Raw genomic sequence first — 14,835 nt, 5'->3', positions numbered from 1 at the left:
CACTTGCGGGACTAAGGACAACAACATCAATGACACAAAAATGAACTGACGGAAACCGAGGACAAAAATACAAAGACAGATGAGAGACCGGTGAGTACACAGCTGAACGTAATCTGAGTAAAGACACACGGAGGTAACTGAAACACAATACACAGGCAATGAGTAAGGGAGTCCTTATTCCTAGAAGAAAAGAAAAACACTTAAATAAAATAAAAGGAAGGTACATATCATCTTGCCTTGGTGGGGGGTACTATTGTATAGGAATTTCTTTTATTTATGTATAGTCACATTATTTTATTGTATAATGCCTTGGTGCCACTGGATTTTAACATGTCTCACACTCATACAGTAAGACAAATGGTGGGGGTCTAGTAAGGAAGTTGGGGGAAGCAGACAACTCCACAGGAAGAATCTTTTGTCTCTTTGAGGAATCTGGGAGGTAGCAAGGCAGTGTGAACCTTAAGGTGTGAAACAGCTGTGTACTGCCTTTTATTCCTGAAGAAGGTATTTAACTGAGAGCCATTTTAGGCTCGGGAGACTCTGCTGACCATCTGCCCTGCGGTCATGCAGGCTCTCCACCAAGCTTGGTTTATCTGTTCTTTGTGTTTTGATTAAAGAATGTTAGCTACCGCTCACCGCTCGTCTGTAGGCTTTATTTAAATGGAAAACCTCCACAACAAAATGGCGACACGAACAGGTTGGCCCATGTGGTCGCTGAACAACGGTTCCGTGGACGGGCTGATCACCCCTAAGGAAAAAGGTACCTTTGTCCTACCGGCTGTTGAAGCAAAGGAAATGGAGGGGTCACAGAGCCATGTGTTTCAGCCACCACTGAGACCATTGACTTTGAGGGGACTCCTGCAGATGGGTGAGTTGTTGCTAACTTGTATACAGTCATGAAGAGTTTTGTTTGGCCGAGGGGGGGGGGGGGGGGGACGCTTGCTGACTCCGGAGTTTCTGAGTCTCCGGGGGGAAAATCCTGGCGGTTTGAGACCCCAGGCCTGTGTTTGGTTCAGTCCAGTACAGGGACAGTAATTAAAATCTACTGTTGGTAAAAATCCTGCCGGTTTGAGACCCCAGGCTTGTGTTGAGAGCGGCCCATCACAAGGACAGTGGCTTTAGCACGTTGTTGGGGAGAAGCCGGCCTAGGCCTGTGTTTGGTCCAAGTACGCCACAAGAATGGCGGTTCGGGTACACTGTCGGGAATCATTTCTGCGTATTACAGTGCGTGGGGTGACGGTATTTTAGCACTTTTCTGCCGGTAACGGAAGAAGGCCATTGCAGAGGACACTCTGAATGTAAAGGGAAGCTGGATCCAGTAAGGCGGCAGGCCTTCCACCAGGCAGCCAGGGACCAAACTCAATGTGTGACTTTATGGTAAGAACTGAGTAAATGTGTGGTGTGTAAGATTGCAGAGAATGGTTGTGTGGGAAAAGCTGATGTGTGTGTAAAAACAGTGAAAATGGGGTTAAAAATGTTGAAAATGGGGAACAAAAACAAGGAAAAAAAAAAAGAGGAGTGTAGAAATGTGTGTAAAAGTAATCGTCTCCAACTAGCGGAAGGTGGTGCTACAGTAGGCCACCAGCTCCCCTAGGGTGGACAAACAAAATTTATCGTTTTTAGCAGACTTGTTGATGAAAATAAGCAATAAAATAGGAAGAGGGTTTGGTGGTTTCAACGTAGAACAATTACAATCTCTCTGGGTTTTCAAGAAAGGGGAGTTCAGAACCAGAAAGTGGAGACGTGTTGTTTTAAGCAGTGAGAAGAATGATCAAAATGTCTCAGTGTGTCACTTGTAGGTGAAAAGCAGACCTGGATCAATTTTCCACGTGCAGCAGTCAGAAGAAAATTATAGGTTAACACCATTAGAAAAACTCAAGCCAAGTTTTGGCTGAATTGTTTTACAACTTAACTTCCATGTGTTTGTCACCCTGAGAACACAAGCTCCAAGAATCTCTCCCTGAAGACAAGAAATGCAGTTCTAGAACAACGAGATGGATATCAAGAGCTCACAGCAGGTCAAGAGAAAGCAGTATCCTGAGCAGTGAAAGAAGAGGTCCAGCAGCAGCTGTGCAAGACAGTGGCAGCAAAGAGGAAAATGGCATCATCATGACTGGATGGATGGAGAGGTGCATTTCGAATGAGCTGCAACTTCACTGTGTGTGGATGGACATTTGAAAAGACTGCCTGAGATGGACATTTGTCACTTTTGGAGCAAAATGGCAAGATGAGACAGTGGAAAACACAGGACAAAGCTGAAAGACAACTGACTCACACTGGACTGCTGCAAGGGGGGAGATGAGATGAGATCACAGTGAAAGGAGCAGGAGAGAACATGGAGGAAGGCTGTTTTAGTGTGGGAATGAAATTTGAGTTTAGGAAACTGGGAAGAAAAAAAAATAAAAATGACTGCCTTGCGTGGAGAATTGAAAAGTGTATTGAGCACCGCAAAGAGGAGAGGTACACAAAAAGTACACAAACAGAAAAATGCATTAATTAATTAATTATTGAACCACTAACAGCAGCAATTAGACAGAATACAGTAATTAAGGGCATAAAATGCAAGAACGCAGAACATTATGGATCCTGTTTGTGGACTTCAGCTCTGCCTTCAACACCATCCTTCCAGACCATCTCCGAGGCAAGCTTTCCCAGATGAATGTGCCTGATCCCATCTGCCGGTGGATCACTGACTTCCTGACGGACAGGAAGCAGCACGTGAGGCTGGGAAAGAATGTCTCGGACTCCCGGACCATCAGCACCGGCTCCCCTCAGGGCTGTGTTCTTTCTCCTCTGCTCTTCTCCCTGTACACCAACTGCTGCACATCCACCCACCAGTCTGTCAAGCTAATCAAGTTCGCAGATGACACCACCGTCATTGGGCTCATCTCTGACGGGGATGAGTCTGCCTACAGGAGGGAGGTTGAACGTCTGGTGTCTTGGTGCAGCCACAACAACCTGGTGCTGAATGCCCAGAAGACAGTGGAGATTATTGTGGACTTCAGGAAGCACACAGCCCCACTCCCCCCCATCATCCTGACTGACACCCCCATCACCTCTGTGGACTCATTCCGCTTCCTGGGTACCACCATCACCCAGGACCTGAAGTGGGAGCCCACCATCACCTCCGTCATCAAGAAAGCCCAGCAGAGGATGTACTTCCTGAGGCAGCTGAAGAAATTCAACCTGCCAACACGGACGATGATGCAATTCTACACTGCAATCATCGAGTCCATCCTCACCTCCTCCATCACCGTGTGGTACGCTGGAGCCACTATCAGGGACAAACAGAGACTGCAGCGTGTTGTGCGCTCTGCTGAGAAGGTGATTGGCTGCAGACTCCCATCTCTGCAGGACCTGTACACCTCCAGGACTCTGCGGCGTGCAGCCCGGATCTCAGCTGACCCTTCTCACCCTGGACACAGTCTGTTTGACCTGCTCCCCTCAGGCAGGAGGCTCCGGTCCATTCGCACCAGAACCTCTCGCCACAAGAACAGTTTCTTCCCCTCTGCTGTTGGACACATGAACAATAACCACATGACTGTCCCCGCCACTAACACATGACCCTACGCTGTGTCACTGCATCATTTCATGTCTGGCACTGATCACCACCTGCACTCATGTATATATCTTTCTACGTAGCACTCATAATTCTTACTCTCATGTATATATGTTTGGCACTGATCACCACCTGCACTCATGTATATATCTTTCTACGTAGCACTCATAATTCTTATTCTCATGTATATATCTCATGTATATCTCATGCACATATCTTTCTTTCTACATAGCACTTTAATTCTTATTGTCTGCACTGAAGCACCGCAGCAATTTCCTAATGTTGTAAACCTCAACATCTGGCAATAAACCCATTCTGATTCTGATTCTGATTCTGATTAAACCAGCCTTTATGCAGATGATGTGTTACTTTTTCTCCAAAACTCACAAACCAATATCTCTGGGGTCATTGAAATGATAAACTCTTTTTTGAATTTCAGATTACTCAATTAACTCGTCAAAATCTATAGTCCTCCCGATTAATTGCTTCTTCCATAATTCTTCTTCTACACCACTGCAATCGGGAAATATAAAATATTTAGGTATCAATGTTTCTCCTAAGCTTGCAGATCTGACTAAATTAAACCATATCCCACTGTTAAAGAAGGTAGAAGGCGATCTGGCTAGGTGGAAATGTCTACCCATATCACTCATGGGAAGGGTTGCCGCTATAAAAATGATGGTCTTACCAAAAATAAATTATGTATTCTCAATGATCCCAACTAAACCGCCACAAGATTGGTTCAGATCTCTAGATTCATATATGTCCAAATTCCTTTGGAAAAATAAACCCCCACGTATAAGCTTAAAAACACTACAAAAGACCAAGGATAAAGGAGGATTAGAACTACCTAACTTTCAGCACTACTTCTTAGCCAACAAGCTTCAATTTATCTCAGCATGGCTAAAACATACATTCTTAGATGAACCTTGGCTAGCTGTAGAACAAGCACTTTGCAATAATTTAGAGATTTCAGACCTACCATTTATCAGCTCAAACATCCAACGACATGAATGCTTCAAAAGCGTCAGTATCAGCTCTTCTCTGACAGCATGGTGGGAGTTTCTAAAATTGACGGAGTCTTCATTAGTTCCATGCAAACGTACACCTATCTGGAACAACCCTGACATATTACAAAACAATAATATGATAAACTTTCCAGATTGGAGTGGTAAAGGAATCAAATACTTACAACATATATTAGAAGGAACAGAATTTATTCCATTTGACAGACTACAGGGTGGGCCATTTATATGGATACACCATAATAAAATGGGAATGGTTGGTGATATTAAAGTCCTGTTTGTGACACATTAGTATATGTGAGGGACAAACTCCTCAAGGTGGGTGGTGATCATGGTGACCATTTAGAAGTCGGCCATCTTGGATAGAACTTTTGTTTTTTCAATAGGAAGAGGGCCATGTGACACATCAAACTTATTGGTAATGTCACAAGAAAAAACAATGATGTGCTTGGTTTCAATGTAACTTTATTCTTTCATGAGTTATTTACAAGTTTCTGACCACTTATAAAATGTGTTCAATCTGCTGCCCATTGTTTTGGATTGTCAGTGCAACCCTCTTCTCCCACTCTTCACATACTGATAGCACCACTGCTAACACTAACCCACATTGGATGGATCCCTCCAAGACTGTTGGAAGAACAAAAGTGATGGTTTGGTGTGGGATATGGGTATATGGAAACCTCAAGGCCACTGGATATTTGAAATTGCTACATGATGATGTTTTTCCCTCTTTATGCACTGAAGCTGGCACGTTCCCTGAGTTTTTCCAGCAAGATGGTGCACCACCACATTATGGGTGCCAGGTCCGAGCATTCCTAGATGAACAGTTTTCTGGAAAGTGGATTGGTCATCGTGGGCCAGCTGAATGGCCCGCAAGGTGTACACCAACATGGCGAATGCATACAGAGCCCAGGCTTATCCCCACCTGGGTCTGTCAGACCATCTCTCCCTTCTGCTACACCCAATATACACACAGAAGATCAAGAGCAGTGGGATTATAACCAAAACTGTGAGAACATGGCCGCAGGATGCTATTCCGATGCTTCAGGACTGTTTCCACTGCACAGACTGGGATGTATTCAAGGTGCAGGACACTGACAATCGTGTCGCATTGGACAGTTACACCTCCACTGTCTTGGACTACATCTGTTTCTGTGTGGACAATGTAACAACTTGGAAACGACTCCGTGTGTTCCCTAATAATCCACCCTGGATGACACACGGAGTTCAACAACTTATTCGAACGAGGAACAACGCTTTCAAATCCGGGGACCAGGAGGCATACAGTGCTGCCAGGGCCAACCTGAGAAGAGGCATCAAGACTGCCAAGCAGCAGCACAGGAGGCGTATCGAGGCCAGGTTTGAGAACAACACAAACCCAAGGCAGGTCTGGGAGGGCATCAGGGCTATCACGGACTACAAAAGGAGAACACCATCACCCTCAGCCGACAGTTCTACTCTGGCTGAGGATTTAAATCTCTTTTATGCCCGTTTTGATAGGGAGAACACCGACCCTGTCCTGTCCCCTCTCCCCTCAACCGACCCTGCTCCAGTCCTGAGCACTCATGAGCTGAGGCATGTGTTCCGGAGCATTAACACCAGGAAGGCGGCCGGGCCAGATGGAGTGCTGGGCCGGGTGCTAAAAGGCCGTGCTGCGGAACTGGCGGACGTCTTCACCTCTATATATAACACCTCGTTGTCCTGTTCACTGGTACCATCCTGTTTCAAAGCAGCAACCATCGTTCCCATCCCAAAACAGTCAAATGTCACATGTCTGAACGATTTCAGACCTGTGGCACTCACCCCCATTCCCGCCAAATGCCTGGAGAGACTGGTCATTAAACACATCAGAGCTGCTTTTCCACCATCCCTGGACTCGCACCAGTTTGCATACAGGGAGAACCGGTCAACCGAGGATGCGATCGCCATACTGCTGCACACATTACTGGAGCACCTGGAACACAGGAACACCTATGCACGGCTCCTCTTTGTAGACTACAGCTTGGCTTTTAATACCATCCGGCCATACAAACTCCGTCCCAAACTCCACCAACTGGGACTTAACTCCTCTCTGTGCAACTAGATTGTGGACTTCCTCACTAACCGTAGACAGAGTGTCAGAGTGGGTAAGAACACCTCTTCCACCCTTGTGGTCAACACCGGTGCCCCTCAGGGGTGTGTCCTGAGCCCTCTGCTATACACTCTCTTCACCCATGACTGTATTTCCTCCTGCGCATCCAATCTCATTGTTAAGTTTGCCGATGACACCACAGTGCTCGGACTTATATCCAACAACGATGACACAAACTACAGGACAGAGGTGCAACAACTAGAGTCATGGTGCCACGACAATAACTTGGTCTTAAACACCAAAAAGACCAAGGAGATCATTGTAGATTTCCGGAGGAAGGGTCATAACAACCATCTGCCTCTCTTCATCGGCAGTGAGGCGGTGGAGAGGGTGAGCAGTTTTAAATTCTTGGGGGTAACTGTGACCGAGGACCTGTCCTGGGGCAACCATATCACCTCAGTTGCACGGAAAGCCCAACAGCGCCTCTACTACCTGAGGAGACTGCGGAGCGCACACATTCCCAGATCTCTGATGTTGAACTTCTACAACTGTGCCATCAGCAGCGTTCTGACGTATGGATTTCTAGTGTGGTTCCCCAGCTGCACCAAGGCCGATCAGCAAGCACTCCAGCGGGTGGTGAAAGAAGCTGGCAGATCTATTGGAACAAGTCTGCCAGAGATTAGTAATATCTTCCCCACTCGCTGTCTGAGACGGGTGCACAGTATTCTGCGGGAACAACATCACCCTGCGCGCCACCTTTTCCACCTGCTGCCCTCAGGGAGAAGGTACAGGTCTACACGGGCCAGAACATCCAGACTGGCCAACAGCCTGTATCCACAGGCTGTGAGGCTCCTGAACTCTCTGCCCCCCTCTCACGGACAATAACCATATCCAACTTCTTAATAGCACTGAACTTACTTGTCAGGTTCTCATGTTTACTTGTCATGTTCTCATGTTGTTGCTAAGGATCGTCTTATTGCACTGGAGTCACACTGGGTTAAATATTTACACTTGGGTTTTAAGGGGTATTTATTATTTTCTTCATTATTTTATTTACGGGTTGTACGGAAGCCCCAAATGCAATTTCATTGTTCTCTGACAATGACAATAAATAAATAAATACTAAATACTCCCGATCTGACCCCCTTAGACTTTTATCTTTGGGGTCATCTGAAGGCAATTGTCTATGGCGTGAAGATACGAGATGTGCAGCACCTGAAACTATGGATACTGGATGCCCGTTGTTAAGAAATATACTCTAAAACACTTCTTCAGTAAAGACTCAGAGAAGAGAAACACACAGAACTTCTTGCTAGCAAGGGCAGTCTCCAGAACTGAGACCCGCTTGATCTCCTCCATACCTGCTTCAAGCCCTGGAGGGCGGGACTATGGCTCCCCACACTCTCTAGCAGATCATTACATTAAGGAACCTTTTAAATACAAGCACGCTCATGCTCACAGGTGTACACATGGGTGCTCACAGACACAAACTACACCCTTTTTGGCTCCTACCTCAAAACACACTGTGTGCTGTCGATCTTACGTGCTGCACAATAATGTTTAACATTTAGTATTTACTGTTATATTCCCATAGATCATTGTAATGATGTTGTTTATTATGTTGTTCTTTTTTTCTGCTTGTTCTCTCTTTTTTCTTTCTCAACAGATGATCCAGGTGATTGATATATGTATTTTTTGTCTGCTTATTTTGTTGGTTTTTGGTTTTTTGCCCTTTATCGCCATTCCTCTTCCCCGCTGTTTTTCTTTCCCTCTTTCTTTATCCCCTTTCTTTTCCTCAGTCAAGTCTGTCCCGTATTTAGCAGGTTAAAATGAAATAAACAATAAAAGGCGAATCAAATAGACCAATACGGCAAGGCTGGGTTGGTCCATGTGGTAAAGTAAATCCGGTAGGCATCTTTGTTTGCCTTTAGACAATAATTCTGATGGCAAAAGAGCCAAATGGGACAGGCAAAAAAAAAAATGCATTAATCCTACTAACACATACACACATGCAATGAAGCTCATGAAGATCAAATAGTATTTTTAGCATGCATTTCGGTTAGCGTCATCTTGTTCGGTTCACTTAGTAGGCTAAGAAGTGATACATAGACTTAGGTTAAGATTTCTTCTTATTTTCTTGTTTCTGATGTGTGGGGGAGGTCTTATCATGACACACATCTGGGTACATTGGAAAACAAAACTCATTATCTAACAGAATATTGCTGTTGTGTGTGTGACTGGTGGATGAAAGTTTGGGAGGTTTACTTGGCTGATGCATTTTCTTTGAATTTTCTTTTGGTACCACTTTGAACCTGCCATTTAGTTTTGTTTTGATCTATCATTCTAAGAGAATATGCTTAGACAAGTCCTAAAACTAGGCCTTCACATTTTTTGATTTTTAACAGTGCACTGAGATTTTTTGTTTGGCAATTTTCTTTTTCAAGCAGGCCTGCAAGATTGGAATTGAAAGCGCAACACAACACGTTGAACAATCGCAAGTGAGCTTCTCCAAAATTAAAATGGGCTCAGGAGAAAGCCACTTATTTGGGAAAATCACAAAGCAAGTCCCTGGCAAAAAGGATTCAGCGAGGTAATCCAGTCTAAATTTTCTTTCTTTTTTGAAATGGCGTCATTGCTGGCAGTAGAAACTTATTGCATCACGAGAGGTTCTACTGTCAGCAAATAAAAAATGGCATAAGTGCAGACAATGATCAGGACCTTTTCCCCATCCCAGAGTCGCAGGGAACAAACCCTCTCGTATACTGGGACATGTCACCAGGGGCAACTCTACACTAAGCCCAACTTTATCTAGCCAGTACTTCTTAACCTCACGCACTAATTCAGGCTCCTTCCCACACAGAGGTGACATTCCATGTCTCAATTGCCAGTCTTGGTAACCGGGGATCAGTCCACCAGGACCTCCATTCCTTGCCACCGCCTGGCGTTACCTACTGTGGTTGGTGGGCTTGCAGGAAGATGGGTCCATGTCCCTCTTTCAGGCTAGACTAAATCCCGGCCACCAGACGCTTGCCCTCGAGTATCCTCCCTGGGCCTGCTCCAGGGCGGGGCCCCAGTAACCTTATACAATACAATAAAATACAACTTTATTTGTGTACCGCATTTAAAACCACTAAGAGCAGTTGGCCCGTTGATTTCAGTGCTCTCCTAGGAGTGTACAAGCTGAGAAGTTCAGTAAGATAGCTAGGAGCAATGTTATTTATAATTTTAAAGGTGAGCAACAGAATTTTGAAATCAACGCATTATTTGATGGGAAGCCAGTGGAGGTCAGCAAGGATAGGGGTGATAGGATCAAACCTGCCAGTTCCCACTAAAAAGCGTGCCGCCGCATTTTGAACAAGCTGCAGTCTGCTAAGAAGGGTTGATTGGAGGCCAATATAGAGGAAGTTACAGTAGTCTCATCTAGAGGCAATAAAGGCATAGATAAGTTTCACACGGTCCTTACAGAGCATATAAGGCTTGGCCTTGGCAATTTGGCGTAGCTGGTAAAAGCTATATTTAATTACAGTGGAGACTTGTTTGTCAAGTTTCAATCCAATTCAATTAAATTTTATTTATGTAGCGCTATATATAGTGCTTTTTAAAATGGATGTTAAAATCACCAATAATAAGAACACGTTGAAAGTTTAAGAAGAAGGTCAAAGAAATTCATGAATAAAAGACTTGTCATATGTCTGTGGTCGATAGACTGTGACACAGAGAGTCAGAGAAGGACCAGCACGCTCCAGAAGTTGTACTTCAAAGCTAGTATACACGGGAGAGGGTAGATGTTGCACTCAGAATTTATTTTTAAATACTGAGGCTAGCCCTCCACCCCTACCCAAGGATCTAGGTAAGAAAGAAAACACAGTCCAGGTGAAGGAGCTCCAAAAAGGGAAAGGACTCACCAGTGCGAATCCAGGTTTCCATTAAAAACAAAGCATCCAGCCTTGAGGTAAGGAAAAAGTCATTTACAATGAAGATCTTGTTCACCAACGACCTGACATTTAGCAGGGCCATCCGAGTCGTAGCTGCCAAATCAAAGTTAGAAGCACGTCTCAATCGGATTAGGTTGCTGTGACCAGAGATGGGCAGTAACGCGTTACTGTAATCTGATTACTTTTTTCAAGTAACGAGTAAAGTAAGGGATTACTATTGCAAAAACGGTAATTAGATTACCGTTACTTTCCCGTAGGAACGCTGCGTTACTGCGTTACTAAAACCGTGATTTTTTGCAAGAATGTCTCATGACAGTGACGGAAGCAAGTGTGCCATTAGTGACAACAGCTGTGTGCAGATCAACAATGGATCACATATCGATTGTGGGAGAGAGTATGAGCGTGCAGCATTTAAAGCGTGGAAGTACTGACCTTACTTTGAGTTTTATTCCATAAAAAGTGACAAAAACATTAGTGTCCATCGTGCATGGGAAGAAAACTTCTTTTTACAGCGAAAAAACTCCTAAACTTCCAAGCAAGCACCGAGTGCGCAACGACGTAATGGAAACTCACAGAGAAACTCGCGGATTCTTCCACTGACCGCGGCACACCTGCACCAGGGTAAACCTCCGCCTACCCTACTCCTGCTTTACAGGTGAAAATAGAGCAACAGGACCGCTGAGTCTTTGACTTTATTTACTTTCTGCTGTGTTTTACTTGCATCTATTTGAAAGAGTGAGTGTAAAAACCAAAAGTAGTTTATTTTATGTGCTGGAATGTGTAGAAAATAGGTTTAAATGTTAAACTAATTTATTCGAGTCAGACAATGTTGCATATAATTAAATCTTTGCTTGATGCATAAAGTTAAAAGATTAAAACTGATAAAACAAGTTTTAAAAAAAAGAGACATTTTTCATTTTGATTACATTTTGTATGATGGATTATTTAGAAAAAGTAGAATTGGGCAGAAAGATCTATCGCTTTATCACCTCTTCAGGTTGTAAATCGTGTTTTTAAAAAGTAACTAGGTAACTAAGTAATTAATTACTTTTGAAAATAAGTAATCAGTAAAATAACGGGATTCCTTTTTGGGGAAGTAATCAGTAATTAGTTACTGATTACTTTTTTCAAGTAACTTGACCAACACTGGCTGTGACATACACCACCTCTAGGAGTCCTAATCAAGCTCCGAGCTGGCAAACAAACTGGAAGGGCCTGGTAGGTTTGTTGTTCAACATAATGAATCCATCGATGACTAAGCAATCTGGGGGTGAGGTAATCCTAGCAAATGGCAGAAGGTTGCGGAAAGTCCATAGTAGAGTTGGAATTAGCTTCAGCCTGTGCTTTTAAATAAGCTTTAAAGCAGACATGAACACCGCTGTTCCCTTGATGGTCTTCTCATAAGGGTCTTCTGAATCACTCTTTGTCTGGTCCCTCACCCAGGACCAATTTGCCATGGGAGTCCCTACCAGGGGGCAAAAGCCCCCAGGCAACATAGCCCCTGGGATCTCTGGAGCACACAAACCCCTCCACCACGTTAAGGTGCAGGGACTTTTTTCACCCTCTCACTATGAGGGATTGTGCATTTTGGTGTAAAAAATATAATTTAATTTCTTTTTGAGTAAGACATCGCAAAATGTGGAACAAATGAAGTGAAAGGCTGTGAGCATTCCTTGATTCACTGCATTTAATTTGCTCTCATTCATGACCTAGTCTCTAGTAAATTGCTATCTTAGGATTCTCACCTTACGTAACAAACCTCCACTGTGGCTTCCTGTCAGGTCTGCGCTTGCAGGCCCCCACTGGTTCATACACTTATCACCGTGAACAAAGCTAGAAAAAACAGAGATAGATCCATTTCAACTTGCAAGGGAAGCCGATCGGGTCAGGGTCTTGGAGCTAAGAGCCCATCACCTGATCCCAGACAACTCCAACCCCGGCCTCCACTCACAGCTTTTTTATTCAGTGACAAACAGCCCCTGTGGTGTGTCATAAAAGCTAAGACACTGTGTGTGTGTGTGTGTGTGTGTGTGTGTGTGTGTGTGTGTGTACATGCAATGTCTGCAGTTAACACTATAGCCATTGCCTTCACCATTGTACACATAGGGGAGGAGAACAGAAACAAAAGAATGTCTTTGATCATACAGTTTGAAACAAGGCAACAAATTTAACAACAGTGACAGCTATTATCAATATCAACCTAACACTTCCATTCGATTTCAGCCTGCCTTCCAACAAACACAAATCTCTCCCTCCTGACTACATGTAAGAGATCCACACTTCCCACTAGCTATGAGTCATGGGATGGTATCGTCTTGATGCATGCTCAATCATTCAGGTAAGTAAATCTCCAAAAATCGATTCTGTTGATCTGGACATAGCGTTTTCAGTAGGCCACTGATCAATGGCCATGAGTACCACTCACAGAGAGTTGGGGAATGGCTGCAATCACAGAATTGCAAGATGGCGAGATATGTACCCTTAGGCCCCTTCCTCGATTCAGAGATGGTCTTCTCTGAATTCCCTGTAACTCTTCATGCACTTGTGGCAGGACGAGGTAGAAATAAAGTAAATACTCTTTGCAGTTTTTTAAAAAGACAACGCCACCCTGGGAATTTCACCCAGAGAATACTGAAAGTGACACTAAATCACCAGAAAGGCACTTAGGTTCGCTATACTCAGTCCAGAGACGAGGTTCAATGATAAACAAATTGACAATTTATTAATAATTATTTAAAACACCATATAAAAGCACAATCATAAATATTCAAATACAAATATGCTTAAAAAGGTATTCAGAGCTGAGGCTTACCAGTGGAGGGGCAGGGATGCCACACACAAACTAAAGAAAGAAAACACACCCAAAACACAAGTGCAGTACACTATCACACACTCACACTAATAAACTAAACAAGACAGGTGTGTACACTCAAGGGATCCCACCACCAAGGCACCCTAGTCTCCTCCACGTTGGCACTCCGCATCTGAATAAAAGAAACAAAGAAAATTTTAATATATTACAACAAACTAATGTGTAGTGCCGGGGGATAACCCAACTGCAGGACCACACTGGTGATCTACAGCTAGAAAAAGGGCCTCCCACCAGTGGTGTAACGAAAATCCAAACTACAAATCAAAAACAATAAAACAACATACAATCTGGATAAAACTCTAAAATCTGGAGCAAACGGAATCGCCGTACTGCTCCAACTTGCCGTCCACACGACGAAAAGTTAACAGTCAATCAATATGCACGCCAGCTGACTCTGATAACCGGCATGCATATGGCCGTTGTCCACGCCGACTTCCACTGTAAAAGCTGACAGCAGCAGGGAAAGCAATCTCGCAACGGGAACAGACGATAAAAGCACAGCAAGGCAAAACAGCAGCACTTCAGTTCGCGTAGCTTGGCGCAAAACTAAGGCCCACACTTCCTGCGAAACATAATAAATAATTACTATAAAAGAACAATAGAAGGCAGAGAGCGTAACAAAAGTTGATTACATACCAAGTAAGCCGTGTCATAGAACACAAGCAGAATAGCTCAGAGGAGGCTTCTATAGCTACGACCAGCTGCGATGGAGGCTTCAGAAGAGTAACCCGCAAATGATCTCTACCACACCAAAGGGAAGTCAGGTGACCAAAAAGAAGATCACAGTCAAGCGACGCAGAGACACTCAAATGGCCACTATTTATACCAGCGCCCCCTAATGGGCCAGGCTGAAAGTGGGTTGGACCAAGGGATAACATTCATCTTGCCACACACTGTTTTTGAGATAATCTGAAGACCACATAAAGATTGGAGTTCTGTGGTGATTGACAGAAAGTTGGTGACCTCTGTGCACTATACACCTCAGCATTCGATGGCACCACTATGTGATATTAAGTGGACTACTACTTCACGGCTGAGGTGCTATTATTACCAATCGGCTCAACTTTATTACAAGCCAACTGACTGGTGACTTAAAAAAAAAATTTATTAGTGAGGAATATTTAAGTTGCTGAACTTGTTGTATGTATGGAATTCACTGGAATCCACTAACCTCCTGAGACCAACTACAAATGTTTGTGGAAGCATTCTTCATGCGTAGGTGCTTAATGTTATACACCTGTGACCATGGCAGTGGATATAACACCTGAATTCAATGATTTGGATGGGTAATTAAATGCTTTTCACAGTATTGTTTATGTTCTGGACCTGTGGCTATTCAGAGATTTATATGAATCAATGTTGGAGTGAAAAGG

The 14,835-nt window shown here is 44.0% G+C and overlaps 1 protein-coding gene across 2 annotated transcripts in view; it reads right to left on the bottom strand.

The window, feature by feature from the left end:
* Positions 1-14,835, bottom strand: part of LOC146679608 (protein NLRC3-like) — a 57,930-nt gene that overhangs the window by 17,567 nt on the left and 25,528 nt on the right. The window lies entirely within an intron of this gene.

This window comes from Copadichromis virginalis, unplaced genomic scaffold (assembly GCF_057382275.1).
Source record: "Copadichromis virginalis isolate Kocher_CV1m ecotype Utaka unplaced genomic scaffold, C_Virginalis_male_GT1.1 unmapped_scaffold_1, whole genome shotgun sequence".
Lineage (NCBI taxonomy): Eukaryota > Metazoa > Chordata > Actinopteri > Cichliformes > Cichlidae > Copadichromis > Copadichromis virginalis.
This window is presented reverse-complemented; position numbering and strand designations above follow the sequence as displayed.